This window comes from Palaemon carinicauda, chromosome 18, assembly GCF_036898095.1.
Source record: "Palaemon carinicauda isolate YSFRI2023 chromosome 18, ASM3689809v2, whole genome shotgun sequence".
NCBI classification, from domain to species: Eukaryota; Metazoa; Arthropoda; class Malacostraca; order Decapoda; family Palaemonidae; genus Palaemon; species Palaemon carinicauda.
In genome coordinates, this window is record NC_090742.1 from 109,865,328 (window position 1) to 109,878,769 (window position 13,442).

The following is a 13,442-nucleotide window of genomic DNA, read 5'->3' on the forward strand; positions in this document are numbered from 1 at the left end:
AACGAGTCAGAGATGTATTGCAGACCGAACGATCTAACGATAAACAAATAGCAAAGTAAAGAAATGTGCTCCCGCTTAACGTAGGCCTATGGAGTGATTGTTGAGTCACTCCGTCTTTGTGGATTATTGTTGCTAAATGCAAATGAAAATGTTGACATTATTTGCATAGTCTGTGTGGAGTAAATAGTAAGGGAGTGAGAGAAGTTGGAAGGGTATATAGGATGTTGGTTTTTTTATTGATAGGGAAGATGGGTAAAAGAAGTACAAGAGTGTAGGAGCGTTTTTCAGAGAGGTGGGGGGCTAAAGTTTGAAAATGCTCTGATGCGTTGATTTCAAGTCTAAGAACAGATTCCTGAAATCGACAGGAATATGTACAGTGGACTTGAAATGAACTTACATCTCTCTTGATAGTCAGATCGGCTCAAGGCATAGGTTCGAATCTTTGCCCAGCCAGAAGCATTTATTATAAATGAATTTCCAGTGGATATATATTCCTAAGGATAGAATATTAAATGCCATTGTGCTTGATATTTACAATGATTAAAATCACGAGTGTTAGTGTTGCATATTCAATATATATATATATATATATATATATATATATATATATATATATATTTATATATACATATATATTTCAAATGAGTTACAAATACAAATACCCGTTAATACCGAATTAGCTCTGCCTTGGGATCTCAAACACTTAGCGAAATTTCTTTAATAATAAATATATCTACCCGGGCAAGGACTCGAACCTATGACCGATAGAAATAAGGATAAACATTTGACTGTTTAGACCAGCATAACCTTTATTTCCATTTCCATCGGTCATAGGGTAATTGTAACTTATTTGAAAAACTGTTTAAATACTTCGATAAAAATCTCGATTAACCTTTCTTGACATCCACAACCTATCATCTTTGTTAACCTTTGAATCGAATTATAAATAAAAAAAAATAAAAAGCTGGGGGGACCTTTCTTGTGATTCATTGGCAATGATTTAAACTGACTTTGGTATCGTTATAGAGGAAACCCTTCCTTTGAAACAAACTTTTGTATAGAACACGACTGTATTTACATTCTCATTAATCCCGGAGACATAATCATGTATACTTACATTTCCGTCTCTCCAAACTATTATCTTCAACTCCGGTCCCAGTACCAAATTCCTTGAAAAACATCACGGTCGATATTCGTACTAAGAAGAATAAATGTTGACAAATAATTGTCATATATCTTTAATAGCTTAATACAACGTCCACACTTCACCTAGATAAATGAACATTGGCTCTTCTTGTTATAAGTATACTTCGTCTCTGTTATTTATTTGCAGAGTTCATCAGCATCCCTGTCTTGTAGGTGGCCTCTTCTCTCCTACTCTGTCTCCCTCTCTCAATGATCTTTCAGATTCAGTTCTTTTTATCTCTTTATTTACAAGTGCCCTATCATTGACTTAAGAGGACCGTGGCCGTTAGCGGTAACGGAAAACATTAATGCTATATATATATATATATATATATATATATATATATATATATATATATATATATATATAATGGATTCATTCTTTTAACCTACATTTAACCAAAAATAGTTTTATTGATTATTATTACTAGCTAAGCTACAACCCTAGTTAGCAAAGCAGCATGCTATAAACCCAAAGGATCCAACAGGAAAAAATAACCCAGTGAGGAAAGGAAATAAGAAAATAAATAAAATATATGAGAAGTAATGGGCATTCAAAATAAAATATCTGAAGAACAATAACATTATAACAGATCTTTCATATTCAAACAATACAAAGAGACTTTAGTTATTCGGTTCCACATAAAAACATTTGCTGCAACTTTGAACTTTTGAAGTTCCACCGATTCAACTACCCGATTAGGATCCTTCCACAACATGGTCACAGCTGGAATAAAGCTTCTAGAATACTGTGTAGTATTGAGCCACATGGTAGAGAAGGCCTAACTATATGAATTAACTGCATTCTAATATTACGGACAGGATGGTACAGTCCGGGAAGATCTGAAGGTAAAGGATGGCCAGATTTATAAAAAATCTTATGAAGCATGCATAACGAACTAATTGAATGACGGTGCCAAAGATTAATATCTAGATCAGGAATAAGAAATCTATTAGACCGCAAGTTCCTGTACAACAAATTAAGATAAGAGTTAGCAGCTGAATACCAGACAGAACATTACTCGAAACAAGTCAGAATGAAAGAATTCAAACACTTCTTCAGAATAGTTTGATCATCGAAAATCTTACAAGACTTTCTCAATAAGCCATTTTTTTCCTTGGTGCAATTGAAGAAGACAGACCTAATGTTTCTCAAAAGTAAATTTTCTGTCGAGAATTACACTTAAAATTTTAAAGGAGTTATACAGAGTTCAAGGAACATTATCAAAGCTGAGATATGGATGTTAGGCAACAACTGTCCTTGGCCTACTTATAATTATACTTTGAGTTTTGTAATGATTAAACCTCATGCCCCACAATTTGCACCATGCAATAATCTAACTAGTTCTCTATTAAGGGATTCAGCAACCCCCATCATTACTAAAGAAATTATGATGATAAAGTTTATCTTATAACCGATTTACACTTTAGAAAGCCCTTATTAACAAACACAAATTCTCAGGTGGATGACGCAACACAGTCAGGCGTTGACGAAGAAAGAAATATGATCATTTTCTTTTTCATTCTTCGATTTGTCTAAGTTGATTACGCTTATTATAAGAACATCAAATTATTCCATAGCCATGCACCTTCTGGTATATAACTATTACTCCTAAAATTATTTGAATCTGTAATGAATAATGATATTCTACATGCAACGAAATTCCATTTGGCAGCTCTGTTCCACACTCGTACAAATAATTGACTATATTAGTTGGACTAACGTGTCTCTAATGCCATCTATTGGTGGTAAAGTAAAATTCGTAACAAGATATTGAGGGAGCTGCGTTATTGTGCCTTTCGGAATGTAACAATATTGTTATTCTACGTAGTTTTTACTAGCAATACATGCCATACCATGAAATATATTAATTATCTTTAGGTTTCATAGAAGGGTAACTGAAAATGAAATAAAATAACTGTGTAATTACTTTATCGCCTCACCGATTCCAGTACATGTGGCGGAATATCTGGCGCCTCCGCTGGCGCCAAATGTAAATGAGCTAACAATTGTTTGCTGAGGAACTATTTCTGTGATATTTTTGTGACATTTGTAATTTCCAAATAATTAACTTGTGGCCAGACAACAAGGAACATAGAGTACACGTGCGTCTGTTTTATAAATTTTCTTTTGCCCAACTACAAACAGAAATAAAGTAATAAAAATTATGATGGGTGGATGATGGGGATAATTAGCAATATGATACTCCACTGCTAAGGCCATCTATTGGTTATGAAAATAAGAAATATGTGGAGCTCTTTAATCCTTGCATTCTGCAACCTTCCAAGACGTCATTTTGGTTGAAAATAGCAAAAGAAAAAAAAAGAAAAAAAGAAAATGAGCCTACTTAATTGGAGCTAAATATAATCTATACCTGCCACATATATTTCTACAGAGATATCAATCTATCACCCTTTTCCAATTGGATAGAATCATTCACAGAGACACGAGCTGCCATCTTTTGACAAATATTAGAAACACCTGGATTTTATTCAAATTTGGAGAAGTGTGTGATTACTAAAGCATACATTCATGGTAGTTTTTTTTTTTTTTTTAATTAATGCATAAAAAACTCATAATTCCGATATTACTATTTTTCTTCTGATTTTTAGGCTTTAGGTTATTGTAATTACATGTAAAATGCAGATAATATATACGGTATTACAAACATATATAGAGCAGATCTAAATATTCTAAGAGCAAAGACTTGGAACTCAGCCATTGAATTGAGAATCATAAATTTAATCCAAATATATTCATGTCCGTAGCAAATACGTTGTTAGCTAATCATAAGTAAAATCATAGATATTCCTCTATTAAGTGTGCACAGTTACATGTACCAGGGGCGTAGGAGCGTTTTTTTTTTTTTTTTTTTTTTTTTTGTGGGGGGGGGGCGGTGGTTAAAGTTTGAAAAGGCACTGAAAATGGGGGGAACTGGGAGGCCTCCCCCTCAATTTTTTTTTTTTTACGAGGAGACACTCTTAATTGCGATCTCCTGGTATCTGACAGCAGATTGTAGCAACAACAAAATCAAATTTTTTTGGATGATTTTTATGGGACCAATTGCAATTAGCAAATATTCAATGTTTACTAATTTCTTACCGGTATTTCATGAGAAAAAATTTGCTTTTCCTCTTCTTTAAAGTGGTATAATTATCTTTAAAATGTGTTTTAAATAAAAAAAAGATAATTATAACCGTTTGAATGGAAAAAAAAGTGAAACCGAGAAAAACAGCTTTAAAGGTAATCTTTTGACTTTTACACTCTCGGGGGATAATATAAGGCACTCATTGCATGAAATGTATGAAAGGGGTAAAATGCATAATTGAATTTTAATTCACGTTATGAATTAATTTAAACCGTGCTAAAACTGTGAATAAATAGTAAAACACGGAGTGCTAAACGACAATTCATACATCAATGAGAGAGCGCAGACTGAACTTCATCTTACTGTGACGGAGAAGTTTGTGAGTGACCCATATGAAGGAGCCAGTACCCAAAGTAACAGTTTAAGTAAAAAGAAAAATAAATAGAAAAAGGCCTGAACAGAGACAGAGCTGAAGTAGATGGCCTAACAAATGATTTGATAATAGATGGAGGAGATTTCATGGCAGTAAATCTCGATGAACTTTACGCTAGATGTTTGCAAGACCGCTCTATATGTTCGTTCAGCTTGAAAAAGTTATCATCATATTATTTTGCAGAAAGAGAGACACAAAAACCCTCAGTATTATATGAAATATTTACAAAGATCACTTGTGGCAAAATGAATAGAAAACTTAGATGTTATTCAACCAAGAGAGCAGGCAGGTTTTAGAACCGGATATATATATATATATATATATATATATATATATATATATATATATATATATATATATATATATATATATATATATATATATATATATACAGTAGGATTATATTATACCTCTCAATCCCTTTAATGCTTTACTACACTAATGAGCCACTTTTAGCTGACTTCAGGTCGTCTCATTTTAAACTAACTGCTACATCTTTAATATCTTGCTGTTATTGATAGAGCATGGGTATGAATATTAGTAACAGAGATCATTATATCTACAACTAATGATAATGATGATGATAATAATAGACTTGTACTGTACTATTGCTGAATTCATAGCCACTAAAAAGAGAACAACCCGAAACACTAAATAAAGAAAAGGAATAATATATTTTTCAAAATCTATTCAATGTCAGTTTATTATTTTTTTATAAGATTTTGAACCACAATGACGCCTTATATCCCAATAGATAGGTACTAAGAAAATTTAATGAGATAACGAATTCAATAACCTATTAACTATGATATTCGATATTGTTGATAATTAACGTTATTGTTACTGTTTAGTAAGAGTATTGTAGCAACGACTTATTTAGGACCTGATGAAAAACCACTTCATAAGACTGAAAATAGCTTTGATAAACAGAAGAGGAAAAGTGACTGAAAATAGGAAAAACAAAAAATTACTCTGGTCACACGAGCATACAATGTTTTAGTGAAATTAATACAGAGACCCCTGGATATTACGCGACCTCATATAAACTGGAAATAGAAAATGCAAGAAAGAAAACTCCGTTACTATGGTAGACGATAATATTATAATATCTGAGCCTGTTGAAAGTCTACAATAATTGCACACTATGGAATACCAAAATAAGAATATTTTTTATTGAATGAAAATTTGCGTAAAGAAGTGGCTGGTGTAGATATCACATATCTACTCCGATGGACTGCGCTTCAGAGTGACAATAAGAATTATTCTCAAGAATCCTAAGGTAATTGAGTAAATCATCTCATACACAATGAGAACGTTTTTGATTCTGCCAAAACTTCAGCAGTAACGAAAGCCCTTCACAGACAAGATAACATAATTTACTTAATGAAATACAGTTAGTAAAGAACCTAACCTCAGTAGTAGGAAATATGCCTCAGTTACTCACTTTTTGAGGCCAATGTCAGGATTGCTCACTTTGTCAGGATTGCTCAGTCAGGATTGCTCACTTTTTGGGGCTAATGTAAGGATTTCTCACCTTGTCATGATTACTCACTTTTTGGGGCTAATGTCAGAATTGCTCACTTTGTCAGGATTGCTCAGTCCGTTTGGGGATTTATATGTAAGGTTTTGTTTACAAACAACCCCCTCCCTTCCCCTTTTCTGGGGCCATTGTCAGGATTACTCACTTTTTGAGGCCATTGTCAGGATTGCTCAGTCCGTTAGGGGATTTAAACGTAAGGTTATGTTTACAAACAAACCCCCCCTTCCCCCCACCAACACCTCCCCCCTCCCTAGGGAGCGTTTCTTTCCCCCTACCTCCCCCTCCCTAGGGGGGCCGCTTCCTGTGTGTGTGGTCACCGCCAGGCATGGAGTTCTCTATCTGGACCCCTAGATAGTGACATCCTTTCAATTTAAGCCTATTGAAAAGTACCCATCTCTCTGTGCATATTTTTAATCCTAAGACACACACACACACACACAAACACACTTGTCCCAACGTCAGGCAATCGAGTTCACTCGCCTCCCCCACCGTTATCTCTCTCTCTCTTTCTCTCTCTCTCTCTCTCTCTCTCTCTCTCTCTCTCTCTCTCTCTCTCTCTCTCTCTCTCTCTCTGTCCGTTTGTTTTAAGGCCTTTAACTTACATTAACATATATGGGTAATAATCACTTACATTGGCATATATGGGTAATAAAAAACGTATTACAACTTAGTTTCTTTTATTATACGAAGCATACATGCAAAATAACATTTCGTGAATAAAGACATAGCACTTAGTGGGAAATTAATCTGGGTCTAAAAACATTCATTTAAAACCCTAACATTTGCACGCTTAAAAGCGGTAGGAAAACATTTTTAATTACGTTTCTTCAGCACTTGGCATATCTTCATTGAAAATTCAGGTTTTGTATATTTCCAGATGTACATACACGGTCTTGAATTTAAATGGAGAAGATAGTATAATAACACTGTTACGTCATTTTCCTTCAAGTCGGTGGTGGATAAATGTTCCCTGATTTTTCTAAGGGCGGCGCAAACACCATTTAGACTTACGCTATGCGTAAAATAGAGGCAGAAGAATGCGCACAAAGCCGAATTGTAATTTTGCACTCGCATATTATTTATGAAACACTTCATGGAAGAATACCTTCGTAGAAAATCAGTAAAGTATTCTGAATGATCTTCTGGCTGCATCCCCAATGGGTCAAAAAATATAATGTTTTCTACCGGGCTTTTCTGTATTATAAATACAACCCAGTGCCCGATTTTACGATACTGATGCGATGGCAGAGTATTGACAATAAGTAAGATGGGCTTTGTCCTTATCAAGGGTATCTTGAAGTCGACCAACGAGGCCCTCCTCCCCCCTGACCACATTCCTTTTGATAATAACAACAACTAGAGCATCAGTAACAATATTAAAATTTACGGTATTAATGATGGCAATAACAATATATCTCATTTCATTCGATTGTAGTGCACGGTTTACTTTATTGATGAGAGAAAAAACAATAAACAATATACATTTACTTTATCCCTTTAAGAAATTGAAGAGTTTAATCTTTATTCCTCGGCAATACAGCTATTCAGCTAATCATATTATTTATAATGTTCCGTTACCGTATTATTTTACGAACTTTCGAATATGAAATGAAAGATATGTGGATGTTTATGCTATCCCTATTACTAAAGACGTATGTTAAGGGATATATGAAAATTAGTTCCACATATGTCAACTCTTTACCAACTAATATCCTTCACACATAAACCCAAGCGCGCGCGCACGCACGCACGCACACGCGCACACACACATACACACACACTTATTTATTCCTTACTTGTTACAGAATCCAGTATTGCAATCGTGTATGTTATTCCAAAATCGGAGTTTAAGCGAAGAGGAAGTTTCTCCAAAATCAGAGTGGATCCGACTTCTTTTTATATTAATGAAATCGTTTAAGCAAAGAGGAATTATTTGGTAATCTCAGTCTTGTCAGGGGTATGAGGAGAGAGTTGAATATAAAAAGAATTGGTCATTCTTTTCTATACCTCTTCTCGTCTGCCCTTACCGAATTGGGGCAAGTTGTTGGGTTCTCCGAAAAACTGCTTATAGACGTCTAGGATCCTTCAGTTCGGTATTATGCCTAATTCAAATGGAATGGTAGATTGTCTTTTGAGAATTAACAGGACTCAATTCTATATCCCACTGGTTAAAAAGCTTCGAAGAAAAAACCCGATATTACTTTTTGAAGATTCAAGTAAGCAATGTGTGAAAAATGGATCATCAAACAGCCCGCTAAGTTACATTAGATAGAAATTTAGCGGTCACCCCCCCTCTCTATCCATCATCACACATTACTTCAGTAATGTTTCGGGATTAGTACTGGTTAAAACTGGGAATTAGGAGGGAATACAGTTAATGAATGTTTAGTTCAGTCGTGATATGGCATTTTTTTCCCTCTGTCCTTTTGTATTTGCTACCTCCTTGATCTTTCCCAATATTTGAGTACAAGAGATAGTGACCGAACGAGTCACTTATGTTTGATTTGTAGATAACAAAGTGATTGTCGACTCGATAATGCGACATTATTCTTCCCTTAATACCATTATTCATGACAGAAACTGCAGCGTCCCATCATCATCTTAGCTCAAAGTAACTACTACTCTTTTGATTTTTTTTTTTTTTTTTTTTTTTTTTTGATGATCTATAATGGAAGGTTACTTCCTTAGCCGTAAGACTCTAGTATTTGGGTAATGAAAATGAAGTAGTAAGATTTGGGATAGATTTCACGAGTACAATTTTTGTAACTTGTTATGATAAATCCTCAAGCACAAACATGCCACATCTCTTTAATGATCGGCTACTAATTTACAGATATACGTGGCACTTCCCATGGGGAACATTTGGGAAAATCTTCACTATGAGTTTATATATATTTTGCTTAAGCTTTTTTATGCATTATTTGACATCATATACTCTCTAATATCACACACAATGTAATACCCATCCTTTTTCTAATATTGCTTGGGTATGTAATGAATAACGTTTTACAGAATATTGCAACCTAAGAATCAAACTATCCATCAGTGGATATATACATTGGTCCCGTTTGTGGGTTCCTTCACTTTTCAAGATCCTGACCCATGTCCGTGACAAAATTACGACTACAAGAAACTTTCTCCCCACTATTTTCATCCCCTACCACTTTTCAGCCCACCCCCCCTCCCCCCCCCTCCCCCCCACCTAATAAGCAAACAAAGCTTTAATCACATGAGCTAAGCGATCATTTTTCTCAAAATAAACTATATTTTAAGTGAAACCATATACTAAAAATTGCATTCCATCTAAATTTAAGTTGCTTTCTTATCGTTGTCTTAAAGTTTGTTTATTCATCTATTTATTTTTTGCAACCATGTCCCTCTTGTACATTTCTTCCTTGAAAGGAAAACGAAGTGACAAAGAAAATTACATAAACGAGAAGCATAAAGACAATGTGTTAAAACAAGAACCCATCGACGTTGTGAAAAATTCTACAATGGTTGTCGTCTCCGTTTTCACAATGACTATAATTCAAGTAAGCCGGTTATACTTGTTACCATTAGTAGTCCTTCACTTGCTTTACCTAATGAGGAATTGAGAGCCAAAGAGGTATAAATGATATGAGAGGCAAAGTGAAAAACAACGGATGCCATTCAGTCTTCTACAGTATTACTCCGATTCACACTAATTTATGGAAATTGTGTGGGACCTGCCCAAGAATGAAACTATGACACAAGGAAAAGTTACATATATTAGGCGCAGATACTCAGCAAAAAAAAAAAAAAAAAAAAAAAAAAAATACGCTGCTATCGAAAAAAAGAAGTGTCCCCTTATAAAATGGAAGAATTGTAAATTTTTATTTGTGTACTTTGGTAACATTTTAAAATCATTATCTTTAATTGCAGAGATAGGTAACAACTCACAATGAAATAAACAGGGCAAAAAAAAGCGTAACATTGAAATGTATTGGTTGGGCGAAGGGTGTAATTTTGGTGTGAAAATTAAAGAGAGAAAATTTGGTGGGGTGGAAATTTAGTTAAGCGGAAATTTTGTAGGGAGAATTTTCGAGGTGGATTTTTCGGAGGATGGTGAGTTAGATTTTACGGGTCAGCGCTCCCGTGATACTGGTAGATGGCCGGTGCACTTTTCATCGTGTGTAAATTATTCACAGTAAAAACATCTGTGTAAACTGAAATGTGAGATTAGTTCAATGCAACAAGCGCATTTACAGACTGCATTCCGCTATAAATCTCTCGGCATGCGTTGCATATTTTCATTGTATGCGTTACATATATTCATTGAATTCCATTTCTGAAATAATATAAGGATATCTCTTAATACTATAACATTAGTTCTATGCAACTCACCACTACTGATATCTTTCCTAAGTGTACAGTACATGAAACAAAGCGGTGACACAGAATTTTTCGCCACGTACAATATTTGTTACTCACTGCTCACAATTCAGTGCATTTTGTGACCAACCTCACTCCAGAAATAAAATGACCGAGTCCCCTACCATATGATAACAGTGAAGGCTGATCTTAATCATAAATATGATTCTGAGTTTTGCATGCTATTATGCTTTAGTTTACCGTATAGTAGAATGAAGACTAAATTTTATGATATAAGTCCTGGCATCACTGGCCAGATAATGTTTAGGGAGACATTTGCAGTAATGAGCGAAATTCTAAGCAACGAGGGAGGACGCGTGCGCGACCTTTGAACAATTTCATACCCGCACCACCGCATCATCACATGGTACGTACCGGTATTTTCTTTCAGTTTCGTGTTTATTTTACACCATGGAAGTTGCCAACGTGTTATGCTTTCAGTTTTCGTTTTTTACTACTACAGGTATTTCATTGTATACATTTACTTATTTGTAAGTATTATATCATTATTGTTTGCCTGATGCGTTTATGGGGGAGGCATTTTCATAATTTTTTACAAGGAATTTTACAATTATAGCGTTAAATTCCACTTACAATTATAGCGTCAATCCCACTCTTTTTACTCACATTTCTCGATTCTGAAATAGTTTGGAGTGAGAAAATTCTGAAATTTATCCCAAATCTTACTACTTCATTTTCATTACCTAAATACTTGTACTCAAATATTGGGAAAGATCAAGGAGGTAGCAAATACAAAAGGACAGAGGGAAAAAATGCCATATCACGACTGAACTAAACATTCATTAACTGTATTCCCTCCTAATTCCCAGTTTTAACCAGTACTAATTCCCGAAACATTACTGAAGTAATGTGTGATGATGGATAGAGAGGGGGGGTGACCGCTAAATTTCTATCTAATGTAACTTAGCGGGCTGTTTGATGATCCATTTTTCACACATTGCTTACTTGAATCTTCAAAAAGTAATATCGGGTTTTTTCTTCGAAGCTTTTTAACCAGTGGGATATAGAATTGAGTCCTGTTAATTCTCAAAAGACAATCTACCATTCCATTTGAATTAGGCATAATACCGAACTGAAGGATCCTAGACGTCTATAAGCAGTTTTTCGGAGAACCCAACAACTTGCCCCAATTCGGTAAGGGCAGACGAGAAGAGGTATAGAAAAGAATGACCAATTCTTTTTATATTCAACTCTCTCCTCATACCCCTGACAAGACTGAGATTACCAAATAATTCCTCTTTGCTTAAACGATTTCATTAATATAAAAAGAAGTCGGATCCACTCTGATTTTGGAGAAACTTCCTCTTCGCTTAAACTCCGATTTTGGAATAACATACACGATTGCAATACTGGATTCTGTAACAAGTAAGGAATAAATAAGTGTGTGTGTATGTGTGTGTGCGCGTGTGCGTGCGTGCGTGCGCGCGCGCTTGGGTTTATGTGTGAAGGATATTAGTTGGTAAAGAGTTGACATATGTGGAACTAATTTTCATATATCCCTTAACATACGTCTTTAGTAATAGGGATAGCATAAACATCCACATATCTTTCATTTCATATTCGAAAGTTCGTAAAATAATACGGTAACGGAACATTATAAATAATATGATTAGCTGAATAGCTGTATTGCCGAGGAATAAAGATTAAACTCTTCAATTTCTTAAAGGGATAAAGTAAATGTATATTGTTTATTGTTTTTTCTCTCATCAATAAAGTAAACCGTGCACTACAATCGAATGAAATGAGATATATTGTTATTGCCATCATTAATACCGTAAATTTTAATATTGTTACTGATGCTCTAGTTGTTGTTATTATCAAAAGGAATGTGGTCAGGGGGGAGGAGGGCCTCGTTGGTCGACTTCAAGATACCCTTGATAAGGACAAAGCCCATCTTACTTATTGTCAATACTCTGCCATCGCATCAGTATCGTAAAATCGGGCACTGGGTTGTATTTATAATACAGAAAAGCCCGGTAGAAAACATTATATTTTTTGACCCATTGGGGATGCAGCCAGAAGATCATTCAGAATACTTTACTGATTTTCTACGAAGGTATTCTTCCATGAAGTGTTTCATAAATAATATGCGAGTGCAAAATTACAATTCGGCTTTGTGCGCATTCTTCTGCCTCTATTTTACGCATAGCGTAAGTCTAAATGGTGTTTGCGCCGCCCTTAGAAAAATCAGGGAACATTTATCCACCACCGACTTGAAGGAAAATGACGTAACAGTGTTATTATACTATCTTCTCCATTTAAATTCAAGACCGTGTATGTACATCTGGAAATATACAAAACCTGAATTTTCAATGAAGATATGCCAAGTGCTGAAGAAACGTAATTAAAAATGTTTTCCTACCGCTTTTAAGCGTGCAAATGTTAGGGTTTTAAATGAATGTTTTTAGACCCAGATTAATTTCCCACTAAGTGCTATGTCTTTATTCACGAAATGTTATTTTGCATGTATGCTTCGTATAATAAAAGAAACTAAGTTGTAATACGTTTTTTATTACCCATATATGCCAATGTAAGTGATTATTACCCATATATGTTAATGTAAGCGAAAGGCCTTAAAACAAATGGACAGAGAGAGAGAGAGAGAGAGAGAGAGAGAGAGAGAGAGAGAGAGAGAGAGAGAGAGAGAGAGAGAGATAACGGTGGGGGAGGCGAGTGAACTCGATTGCCTGACGTTGGGACAAGTGTGTGTGTGTGTGTGTGTGTGTGTCTTAGGATTAAAAATATGCACAGAGAGATGGGTACTTTTCCATAGGCTTAAATT